Source organism: Elephas maximus, chromosome 11, assembly GCF_024166365.1.
Source record: "Elephas maximus indicus isolate mEleMax1 chromosome 11, mEleMax1 primary haplotype, whole genome shotgun sequence".
NCBI lineage: Eukaryota > Metazoa > Chordata > Mammalia > Proboscidea > Elephantidae > Elephas > Elephas maximus.
In genome coordinates, this window is record NC_064829.1 from 77,531,766 (window position 1) to 77,545,162 (window position 13,397).

Sequence of the window (13,397 nt, forward strand, 5' to 3'; positions counted from 1 at the left end):
TATAGTTATTAGGAATAAATAGAGTCTAATAATCTTTTTTTTTTTTTTTTAATAATCTTTAGCCGGTATGTTGTTGTTGTTATGTGCCATTGAGTCAGTTCTGACTCATAGCAATCCTATGTACAACAGAACGAAGCAAGGCCCGGTCCTGTGCCATCCTCACAATCGTTGTTATGCTTGAGCCCATTGTTGCACCCACTGTGTCAGTCCATCTCATTGAGGGTCTTACCCTTTTTCGTTGACCCCTTACTTTTTTTTTTTCAGCCACTATAAACCTAGCAAAATAACCTCAAAATAAAAGTCATACGTTGATAACTTTACAAGGGGGAAATTGATCCAGTACATGAAAAAAAATAATAAATCTCCCAGCAGGAAGAAAGATTTTTTGACCTGTGTCTCTTATAATTATGGGACTGGGTCTGGAATTCTACCAGACCTATGGTAAAAATTCGTCTGCCTTTTTCTGTATGGGTAAGAGCAGAGACCCTGGGGCCAGACTGCAGGTTTGACTCCTGAAATTTCCCATGCTGGATGTGCGACTTGGCAATTCCTTTAAACTCTGGGACCTCAGTTACGTCATCTGTACAGTCGGGATGCCCACAATGCTCTGCTCCTAGGGCTGTTGGGGTGCTTACAGGAGTTACCCGTGCTTGTTGCTGTCGAGTCGATTCCGACTCATAGTGACCTTATAGGACAGAGTGGAACTGCCCCCATAGGGTTTCCTAGAATGTCAACCTTTACAAAGGCAGATGGCCACACCTTTCTTCTGCAGAGTGACTGATGGGTTTGAACCACTGACCTTTCAATTAGCAGCTGAGTGCCTAACCACTGCACCACCAGGGCTCCTTTATAGTAGTTAGTATGTGTCAATTTCATAGAACAGTAGTACCTGGCGTGCAGTAACTATTTTAAAAATATTAACTACTGTTTTAATTTTTAGAAAGGTAACTACTACTACTGTTGTTGCTGTTCAGTGCTGCTGAGTCCATTGTGACTCGTAGTGACTCCGTGTGACAGAGCAGAACTGCCCTATAAGGTTTTCTTGGCTGTAATCTTTATGGAGGAAGATCACCAGGTCCTTCTTCTGAGGAACTGCTGGGTGGGTTTGAACTGGAAGCCTTTTGGTTAGTAGCTGAATGCTTAACCACTGCTCCACCAAGGATCCCTTTTACTACTACTATTAAAATACAGGCGCATCATTTCATTTCAGAGCAATGTGGAGAAAACACCACAGTAAATAATTGCCTTTTATTCACTAATTTTCTTGCTCAGAATAAAGGGCCCCCCTTTGCTTCCTTAGCTCTGCTACTTAGTTCCGCCAGTAGCAGCTCTTTGTCTTCCTCCATTTATTTCATAATGGAAGCAAATCCTTCCCCAGTGTCTTTTTTATTTTTATTTTTTCAGTATTCCAGAATAAAGCACAGGCTACCATTTAGTGACTTAGAATCCTTTATTTCCTCATACATAACTTAAAAAAAAAAAAAATTAGAGAATGTAGTTAGGAACTGGCTTTCCAATAATTCATTCCTTTCAGTATTCTCGGTTGAAGCTTAGAGCAGCTCTTAAAATGTCAGCCTGCACGTCATAAGCCAACAGTATACCAGTCAGCCAGAGTAGGTTCATCATCCCCTTGGAATGATGTAGGAGCCCTGGTGGCACAGTGATTAAGCACTCGGCTGCTAACTGAAAGGTTGGCAGTTTGAACCCATTAGCTGTTCCATGGGAAGAAGATGTAGCAGCCTGCTTCTGTAAAGATTTATAGCCTGGGAAACCCTATGCGGGCAGTTCTACTCTGTCCTCTAGGGTCACTATGAGTCGGAATCAACTCGACGGCAAGTTTTTTTTTTTGGAAAAGTTACAGCGCTGTTTTGTCAGTTCCCATAAGGAGGATATTTTCCTACTCTGAACATTTGAAAGCATATTAAAACACACAGTTAGAAAACTTTCTTTGCACCCTGTAATTAAATGGTAGAGCTTGAGCCCTGGAGGCACAGTGGTTAAGAGCTCAGGATGTTAATCAAAAAGTCGTCAGTTTGAATCCACCAGCCGCTCCTTGGAAACCCTGTGGGGCAGTTCTGCTTTGTCCTGTAGGGTCTCTATGAGTCAGAATCAACTCAACGGCACCGGGTTTTTTTTTTGTTTTGTTTTGTTTTGTTTTATGTACACATTTAATCCTGGGATCTGATTTTGGGACCACTGAGTCTCAGTGGTGAAAGGGAGACTGTCACCCTGAGCTCTGTGTGGTTTCTGCAGCTACACAGCTTAACCTCCATGTCCTATCTCTACTCACTGACCTGCTCAGGAGAAACAGGCAACATCTCGGCACTGCCTGTTACATAAGACGACAGAAAGCCCTGTATCCACAGTCACATGCAATCGTCAGAAGGAAGCACAGGCAAAGTGAAAATAAAATAATGTCCATAAGTAAGAAATAAGTGGCCAGCAGAAACCCTAAAAGGAAACCTACATACTGTTATTACCAAACATTAAGATTGTCACATCATAATATGTGATTTGTTTCTGTACGATATGTTCCTTTGTGCTTTTACTTAGGAATTAATTCCCTGAGAAGTTGGCCATTGCTCACATTTGCCTGTTGAACATTATTCATTAGCAGTCTGAGACGGTCAAGGGCACCACAGACGTCAACACACAGGTTGTTAAAGGGGACAGCTGGAGAGAGGATCAAGATATGTAATATACACTGACTGGGCTGTGACAGTGGTATTACATTTAGAATGTCCTAGAAAATGGCCAAAAGGAAACTGATCTTTGTGGACCTGTGATGATATACTAGGACACTTTCTCTCTGAACATTAAATTCATGCTAGTTTTGAAATGTTAGATGAAAACTCTGAAATTCTGGTGTTTCATTATAAGCAGTGAGCTATTTTTTATAGAACTGCTAGATCAATGGGTGCAATTGATTTGGGGGTGCCCTCCTGCTTTGCAATAAGAGGAGGTACCTCGCCGTTCTGTCAGTTTTGCTTGAAGTGCGTCATCAGGTCTGTTTGGAAGAGGTTTTGATGCATGTCAGACACAAGCAAACAGCCACTTGCTGATTTGACCCACTTCCTTCCTTCCAGAGTCACTTTTTCCTCATTTTCAGTGTGGTCTCCGTATGTCTCAAACCAAGGCCAGTGCATAAAATGTTCATATTTGGGAACATAACCTAGAATCAATTGCTAAATGTATTCCTCTTTATATGAAGAGAAGCAGGATGCAAGTGTCTCTTTGTATAGCTATTCAAATAAAAATATGTTGTCGTTAGTTGCCATGGAGATGACTCCAGCTCATGGTGACCTTATGTATAACAACCCAAGGTCACCATTCTTTTATCTGTACAGCAGTATAAAAACAAAACGTTGCCCAGGCCTATGCCATCTTCATGATCATTGGTATGTTTGAGTCCTTTGTTTTGACTCTTTTGTCAGTCCATCTTGTGAAGAGTTTCCCTTGTTTTTGCCAACTCTCTACCAAACACAATGTTCTTTTCTAGTGATTGGTTTTACCTGAAGACGAGTATTAAATTTCTAATAACTTATAAATTTTTACTCTTATGTAGAAATCTCAGAGGCTTACCACTTTTCTATGATGGTGTGTGCTAGTGCAGGGTGTTGACAATTTTTTTCATATTGGTCTTAATATAGTTGCCGGTGTTTCCATCTTAAATGATATATTCAGTAGGACTAAAATTTGATGAGAGATCACTTCACATCCTAAATTGAGCAAATTCTGGAGTTTTCACACTAACCTTGAGGGACAATACACTTGTTTTCTTATTTATCAGGGAGACATCTGTTCATCTATACCTGATATTTCTTCTGCTTGAGTTGCAAATTCAAATGAGAAAAAAGCAAATATAGAACGTGAGGAAAGATAGGAAAAGCGCTTCAATATTTATCAAATTATATGCATAAGCACCTAATTAACAAGCAAAAAAAGAAAAGAAACCATGGGCATGCCTTAAATAAGAAATTGACATTCAGAAACCATAAGTAACTTGTTCAGGAGCGCCAATGAGAAGTAGCAGCATCCCCTTTCCGTTATATGGTATAATATCAATTCAAGATTATGTATGATTATCAAGCTAATAGTTCCACAATGTAGACCATTCTTATTAGCGAGTATCAAAACATTACGTAATTAACAATCATCTAGTCAGTCGTGATTTTCCTACCTAAAATAATTCTTTATTAAAATATGACCTTAATTTTCTGAATTAATTTTAAGAAATGAATTTTAAAAACAAGCATAATGTAAAGACTAAGTAAAATTATGTGACACTGTCACCAACTGCTCCTAACTGTAAACATACAGTACAAACATTTTCTTATTGTCTGTCAGAATCAAAAACCTTTTGAAGTGTGTCCACCTTATCTCACCGTGAGAAGCTGAACTTCTGGGCATAGCACAGAAACAAATAATAATGAAAAGAGGTGTGGCTCAGTTACCTTCCACCTTAAGTCTTCTCAGTAAAACTAGAATTGAATCTCCCTGCCGATATTTTGAGTCTCCTAACCAAAACCCAGTGCTGCCGCCGAGTCGATTCTGACTCATAGCGACCCCATAGGACCGAGTAGAACTGCCCCATAGAGTTTCCAGGGAGTGCCTGGCAGATTCGAACTGCTGACCCTTTGGTTAGAAGTCATAGTACTTAACCACTACGCCACCAGGGTTTCCTTGAGTCTCCTAGAGGATAAAATTTCAGAACTCTGGGAGCTAACGCTTTATTTTATTCTCTCTCTTGTTTTTCTGGTACTTTCACCTGGAGGCTTTCATATTTTAATCAGGATAAACATTTATCTCAGATACTTTTAGAAGGCTTGCTCTTGATATAATTTTCTGCTTTCTCTACCATTATTCCTCATAAAGACGACTCTTTGATTTTTCTATCCTGTCCTGTGTTCTCAGTAGTTTAATAATACCTGCTGAAAATTCTAGGCTCTTTCCTCTTACTTATTTTGGCTTTTCATTTTAAGAACCTTTGCTCTTAGATGGATATTACCTTTGAACAAATAGAAAATAGTTGAACACAGTTTCCCATTGATCCATTTTAATCAATCAAACCAAATATTGCAAGAGTGTACAGTTAAGAATTAGATTTCCAATAAGGCTTATTACAGTCAATTTGAAAATCTGTACCATAAACACACAAAATGGTAGTGATTTAAAGATTAATTTCTTGTGCCATGTCAATAGAATACTGTCCTGTTGCCAACTCTATGATTACCACACAGCCATACTAAACTCCTGCTATAAAGCCAAGTCAAAATAGTTGCTTGCATAGAAATACTCATTACTAGTAACAGATGAATTTAAGCAATAGGAATTAATAAAGTCTTTAAACTAACTTCATTTCAAGCCAATGAAGAAAACGTTTTTGCATTCCTAAGTCATTTGGAAATTGCTTCGTAAGCTTCTTTTGCCATGTAATGTAACATAGTCACAGTTTTAGATAATTAGAATATTGGCATATTTGGGGACGGCTGCTATTCTGCCTACCACAATATCACTAGTAAATAGCACAGTGGTTGGCACACAGTGGAGCCCTGGTGGCACACTGGTTAAGAGCTTGACTGCTAACCAGAAGATCGGCAGTTCAAATCCACCAGCCGCTCTGTGGAAAAGCTATGGGGCAGCTCTGCTCTGTCCTATAGGGTCACAGTGAGTTAGAATCAACTCGAGAGCAACAGGTTTGATTTTGGTTTTGGCGCATAAGAGATTGTCAGTAATTGCTTTCTAAATGAATGGATTAAAAAAGAAAAAAGTCACTATCCCAAACATTTAAAAAACGGTAACCTCTAAATATGAGCTGTCGTGTAAACATTTTGTAATAATGCTGGTTATGTGTAGGGAAAGAGTTTTAGAGCTCTGTGTGATTTTAGACAGTAGGCTTAGGTAGCCATATCACTGGCAACAGTCTCCTATTCCAGCCAACAGCTCTCCTTGGTTTTGTTTTTTCTTTCTCGTCTCAAGCACCTTGTGAGAGATATACACAGAAGATTTGCTTTCAGGACCTTAAGAGAACATCACCTAGATGAAAGCTTTGATAACAGCTCTTCCTCAGAAGTTTGCTGCTTGATAATTACATTCTTGTGAGAAGCCTAAAACCTGTGCTTCACATATTCTACTGCTATCTATTAAGAATTCCTTAGATGGTAAAGTGTTCTATCCTGCTTCTGGCTTCTCATCACAGAAATGCACTCATTCTCCAGGGGGGCTTTAGGGTTTGTTACAAAGGCCCATTTTATCTCACTTTCTTGTAATGCCTTAACACCTTATTCCCGTCTCCACAACACACTCACGCATGCACACACACACTACACCATCATTTTCCAGACCTTTCGTAAATGTTGATTTCTGTTCTTTTTTTTATTTTCTTTGAATTGTTTTACACTCTTGTGCCATTCGTTAATCTCCATATTAAAGTGTTTTCCAGTACATTCTTACCAGGCTAAAGCACAGCATATTTGATTGCTGTGTCAATTGCTGCTATTCATCACGTGTTACTTTGGAGAGTAGGCAGGAACCGTTTTCTCCATGGCCATGTCTGAACACTTAACCCCCGTCCTCCAACTCACAAAAGGAGAGAAGTAACAGAATAAGGTTTTCTGCATAGACTCCAAAAATTTGACATATCAACTTGCTCTTAAATTAAGGAAAATAAGTTATGATTATCTGCCGAAAAATGTAATTCATGTAAATTAGTGATACATTCCCTTTGCTCTAAATTGACCTAAGATTCCACTGCTTTATCTATATAAAAAATAAAAATCAAGTGTTTATCTCATGTAGAATCAAAAGGAATTTATACAAGACTTCCATTTAGGCATAAATGCCACCAATGATGTTAAAAGGACAAGTTTAATAAAATAAGAAACCTTTTTGAATGAGTAATATTTAGTATTGCTGAAGTTCAGTAGAGATCCATGTTTGATGTCATCCCCTTCCCTTTCCTAATCAAAGATCTCCTTTGAAGAGCAAAAGTTATAGTCTCCACTCAAATGGAGGTGTGCGTTGCGATCTCAAAATCCCAGCAAGTGGCTACTCCCCAGATTATTTGCATTTGATTGCATAATCGATCTCAAATTTCTGAGCATTAACTACAAATAACATCTACTTCTTCGTTGCAAGTTTATTAGTTTCTATGTCCAGACACCATGCTAGGCTCTAGAATGACTATATCAAGTCACCCACACTCCAATTTCTTAAAAGTATGTTGTTAGACAGGGAGACATATAGCTTAGTGACATATAAACCAAAAACCAAGCACACTGCCATTGAGTCAATTTAGACACGTAGCAACGGTATAGGATAGAGTAGAACTGCCCCATAGGGTTTCAAAGGCTGTAAATCTTTATAGAAGCAGACTGCCATATCTTTCTCCTGCAGAGCAGCTGGTGGATTTGAACCATTGACCTTCTGGTTAGCAGCCAAGTTCTTTAACCACTGTGTCACCAGGGCCTCTCCAATGACATATAAAAAAAAAAAATTGCCGATGAGTCTATTCTGATGCATAGCTTCCCTATAGGTCAGAGTGGAACTGCCCCATAGGGTTTCCAAGGAGCAGCTGGTGGATTCAAACTGCAGACCTTTTGGTTAGCAACCAAACACTTAATCACTCATGCCACCAGGGCACCTCCAATGACATATAGTGGCTATGATAAAACTTGCATAGAATGTTAAGGAAATATGGAGGAAAGTTGCCAAATCCATATGTAGGTCTCGAAGCACTAAACTGAGAAGGTCATATTTGAACCAAGTTTAAAGGACTGTTAGTTGTGAGTGATTTTTTGTGGAAGGGAGCAAATGAGGGACATTCCAGGGAAAGGGAATAAAAGCAGTTCTTACCTAGAAAACTAATTGTTCCCCCATCTGTAAACTTTTCATTCCTACAAATCTGACTTCAGCGGAAAAAGCCCTTTCCTGTAGGCTGCAAAGTTCCAATGCATATCCATCATGGAAATGATGCAAGAACTGGCAGCATTTCATTCCATTGTGAGTGGGGTCATCATGAATCAGGGTCCAACTCCATGGCAGCTAACAACAACATGAGTTGAACAGAGATAACCTTTTCAGCTTTGCTGAAGCAAGAGTTCAAGTTTTAACTGGATTCTTCTCTTCTTACTACAGACACAGTGAGAAAAAAACAAAGTCAATGAAATGTCAACAAGCTCAGTTAAGTAACAAGTAGCTATCAATTTTCAAGAATGAAAAGCATCATCAAAATGTCTTACATTTTTATAGCTCTATAAATTTCAAGTGGTGAAAAAAGAGATCATTCATATTCTTTAAGCAATATGGGGAAACATCTTCATTTTCCAGCAAAGTATGTATTTAAGAAGACATTTAATGTATATGAAAACATTTATCACCAAATCATGGAGAATCCACACAGGTAATGAACATTAGATACATGCAAAACTTGAAGTTGTCAATGATTTCATTTTACTTGGATCCACAATCAACACCCATGGAAGCAGCAGTCAGGAAATCAAAAGACCCATTGCACTGGGCAAATCTGCTGCAGAAGACCTCTTTAAAGTGTTGAAAAGCACAGATGTCACCTTGAAGACTAAGGTGCACCTAACCCAAACCAAGGTATTTTTAGTATATTTCATATACATGCAAAAGCTGGACAGTGAATAAGGAAGACCAAAGTAGAACTGGCGGCTTTGAATTGTGGTGTTGGTGAAGAGTATTGAATATACCATGGACTGCCAAAAGAATCAACAAATCTGTCTTGAAAGAAGTACAACCAGAATGCTCCTTAGAAGCAAGGATGGTGAGACTACATCTCACATGCTTTGGACATGTTATCAGTAGGGATCAGTCCCTGGAGGAGGACATCATAGTCGGTGAAGTAGTGGGCCAGCGAAAAATAGGAAGACCCTCAACAAGATGGATTGACATAGTGGCTGCAACAATGGGTTCAAGCATAACAAAGATTGTAAGAGTGGCAGAGGACTGGGCAGTGTCTTGTTCTGTTGTACACAGGGTCATTATGAGTTGGAACTGACTCAACAGCACCCAACAACAACATATGTAAAAATTACTGTTTTTGCAGGATTATTTTACTGACACTTTTCCTAAAATTATTATTAAACACTAAAACTAATAATGACTAGATAAAATGATTTACTATTTCCGTACGAAACTCATCTTGACTTCATCTTATAAAGTAACATGAAGCCCATACAGTGCTATCTTGAATTGTGCTGCATGACCTTGGCTGACAGCATATTTTCTATGTTATGTGATGAAAATTTTTTTTAACTCTTTTCAGATTTAGCTCATTCTGGATCATTTAACTTTAATGTCATTATCCTAAGGCCTAAATTACGTGAAAACAATAAAGCTTGAACCTAATCATTTAGTCAATAGGTATTTATTAAGGATCTGCTATATACAGATCTCTTTCCCGGTGCAAAAGGATATAGCCATTACTCTCCTGAGAATTCTGTGGAAGATGGATGCAACGAGATTCCGGGAGGAGCAGCCACCGGCCTGCGGGTGTTTTTCTTTAGCAATATCCCTGATCATCATCTTCCCTTGAACCCAATAAACCCATTCATCATGCCTTTTATCATCTATTTAGTCTCCCTTCTCCATTTGTCTTATTATTCCCAAACGTCCTTCAGTTTTCCTTTTAGAAATTACTGAATGTTTTCATCTAAGTAATCTTACGTGGTAAAGAAATTATTTGGGTTTCTGTTCTAGAGGCTGGGTTATTTACCTGAATTAAGAATTGGAATATAACTACAAGTGACCAGAAAACAACATCTTAATGAAAAAGCACTTCCAACATGCAAAGGAAAACATAGAAAACTTTATAGAACATTTTTATGTCTTTATTACAGCATGAAGCATTTTAATTATTTTCACACTATCAGTAGGCTAAGATAGAAGTTGGAAAGATAAAGCAAAAGACAAAAAGCACTAAATCCATGGGCAATTTTTTTTTTTTAATGCAGTAGATTCACATTATTGCATTTTTATTTAATCTCCTCATTTAATCATTATGGAAAGGTAAATCATGGAAGGTATTCAGAAGAAAACACTAATTAAATAACGATAGGACAAAACACACAAAAAAAGATTAAAAGGCTTTAATACATAGAGCTTGCCTAATCAAGAACAAATAAAAAACAGAGCTATAATTGTTTGAAAGGTGACTATTAAAAACAGGAAGTCCTGTATGGCAAAATCTAGCTTCTCTGCAGCAAAACCGTGAGATCAAGTATGTAGATTACAAAGGTTAATACTTTTGAGATGAAAGTTTAGGACTGCTGTAATTGAACTGAATACTAGAAAATTGAGGAGTGAATGGATAGAGCGCTGCTTTTCACATTGTATCACGTGAACTCAGGGCTGTCCTTAGCTATTAATGGGATGTTACTCTCACTGCCCTGGAAATGCCTTTCTCAGCGCCTCCATCTTCCTCTTCAGTTCACCTGACTCTCCCAGCCCACAAACATACTGTCTCACACACACACACACACACTTAAACACTTATACTCGTTATCACACACGCTGACTGTCACATACACACACTCTCAAATACACTGAATCATACACCCTCACCTTCTTCTTGCTTGTCAGATACCTTCCACTCTGCTGAGCTCCCCCGTAACTCCTCAGTTCTGACCTGGCTCAGCCAGTGGCTCTCCAGAGCAACGCATACCAAACTCACCTGCCCATCCCATCAGCCTCTAAGATTACTGAGAGGAGAAACTGCGTTCTCATCTTTTATACTACCTCCTCGCATAGTGTCAGAAACCCTGGTGGCATAGTAGTGGAGGGTTCAGCTGTTCACCAAAAGGCTGGCAGTTCGAATCCACCAGGTGTTCCTCGGAAACCCTAGGGGGCACTTCTGTTCTGTCGGTAGGATTGCTGTGAGTCGGAATTGACTCAACGACAGCAGGTAGCATAGTGTCTGGCATGAAGTCAGTTCACAATAAATGCCTGTTTAAAAAAAAAAATGAACCCTTGATGATAATATGAATTTCTGATGATTCTTACATACTCTCTTTCTCTTTATTTCTGAAATAGCTTATAGTTCAGTCTCTAATGTGACTACTTCAACTCTATTATTACTCTTGCTACTACTATTTTTGTATGCTACTGTATTACTCAAATGCCGAAGCATTGTGATTCTAAAGACTGCTTGCAGAAGACATCTTGACCTGCTGGAGGAAGCCCATGAATACTGGCACTGCTGCCTAGACACCTCCCTGCACCCTGGTTGTCAGAGAATTCCATTTGAAGGAGTCAGCTCCCATTTCACAGAAGCCCTTTGCTGTATGGTTGCTTCTATTGTCTCATTAAAGCCCAGGACAAAAGAGTTAATAGAATGAATGAGTGACATATTCCTGTAACCTTTGGGCATGTGCTGACTTAGTACTTAAAGGGAACATTGACACAAAGGTGCTTTGGCATATTTAACGTATTCACCCCAAATAGAATATTCAGTATTCTCATTTTCATCTATGGAGTACTGGAAATCATATTAGATAGAGTAGTGCAACTAAAATGTTAACTACATGTAATTTTACTGATGATAGTAAATTGTGGAATCCTGAGAAAAATTCAGAACATTAAAAATTAAAAGAAAAAAAAGTACTCATGTTGTCTCCCAAAGCAAAAACTCCAACTATTTCTAAATACATAGGATGTAAATTAGCTCAGCCTGTTAAGATTTTGGCTTTGGTGTTAGAAAAGCTTTCAAAACTTCTATAACTTCACCAAAACTCATAGATCTAATAAAAATCTCTTTCTAAATATGCTATCTTTGCTTCTGTAGAATTTTTCGATGAAGTTGAACATTCCCTCACTGGAAGAAAAACTGAGATGTTTTCCTTAAGAAACCTGTGAGGGCTCAGTATGCATTAATTTTATTAGTGATCTGCTAGTTGGAAGTTGATTCTCCTTATTCCCAGTAGCTGGTCTGACAAAGCCCACGAATGCTAAATTAGCGAATACAGAATCACAGCTGAACCCACCCTCACAGGCAATATCATCAATCTGTGCATGCGCGTAGCTGGGACTATTTAGTGATCCCAGTAAATCAGTGAGTTCACAAATAAGGAATCTGCAAAAAATGAGACGCCATGTTAACCATATTTTCTGGACTCCAGAGGAAACTCCCAAGGGGGGAGCACCAGGCTCACTAGGAATTGACTTAATCCTTGAACTAGGTCGACTGTGTGACCGTACAGAGAGAGGATGGTCCCTGAATTATGCAAACGGGGTCTTTTGTGAAGAAAGTACCTTTCATGAGTAAACATTGGAGCACCTATTTTTGTTGGACTGGTACCTCATGTGTGGGTGACTGCATGTTCTTTCCTTTGTTTTCTAACAGCCTTTTATGGTCTTGATAAAAATAAAAATCAAAATAAATGACAAATCTGGCTTGACATCTCACTGATGACACCTGTTTTTGACACTAAGGCAGTGTGATTCAGCTCAGGAAAAAAACATTACCCAGGTTTGAAGGTTGTTGACCAATGTGGAGAGTGATTGTTCAGATCCTTCCAGTCAGAAAAAAACCTGTCACAGCCGACTTTTCAAAGGAGTTTAAAATGCCAAGGCAAAGGTTGGAATGTCATCCAGAGAGCAACATGAGAGTTGAAGGAAATATCTATTGAATAGTATAGATGTATGCTACATGGAAAAGCCAGAAACATGCCATTAAAAAAAAAAAAAACCAAGCCTGTTGCCGTTGAGTCCGTATTGACTTATCAACGTGTCTGGGCAGGTATAAACGGGACACTTATCCAATTTGTACATTGATCTTGGGGCTTATCCCAAAATATTCAAACCCAGGCCTATCTGATATTTCTGCATATTAAATATAGATACCATATCATTGGCACCGTCCAGTGGTACGACATGGAATACAAATATGACTCTCACTTTTAGCCACCCCCACCCTCACAAGACTTATGCGACAATCAAATTCATTTATGTCTGTGAATGTATTAGATACTACAAGATTCTGTGTAGACATAAGATGTTCTAATGTTTCAAATAAGGAAAAAAACTTTTAGATATAAAGAAGGTGGCAAGTAATGATAGTAAAAGCAGTAATGATCTAATCAACGTCTTAGATGATTAGTTTTTCAGAAAAAAAGATACTTTTAATATCCTACCCAAATTTCTTCAAAGGAAGGATAGCACATTTTTTTTTTATGTTAATAAAAGAAAAGCTACCAGATACTAGCACTGGTCTTATGATCCATTACAATTCAGAATGACTTGGGAATGAGACCTTTAGCCCACGCACATCTTGGCTGCATTCAGGAAGATTCACTTAATCTAATCCGTCATTATTCTAATATTCATTTATTTTTTTAATTCAATTTATTATTCTGTGTAGTTTCCCTCCAAAATTT

The 13,397-nt window shown here is 38.4% G+C and overlaps 1 protein-coding gene across 1 annotated transcript in view; it reads left to right on the forward strand.

Moving 5' to 3' along the window:
• DOK6 (docking protein 6) overlaps positions 1-13,397 on the forward strand; it is a 436,821-nt gene that overhangs the window by 243,133 nt on the left and 180,291 nt on the right. The gene's annotated exons all lie outside the window — the stretch shown is intronic.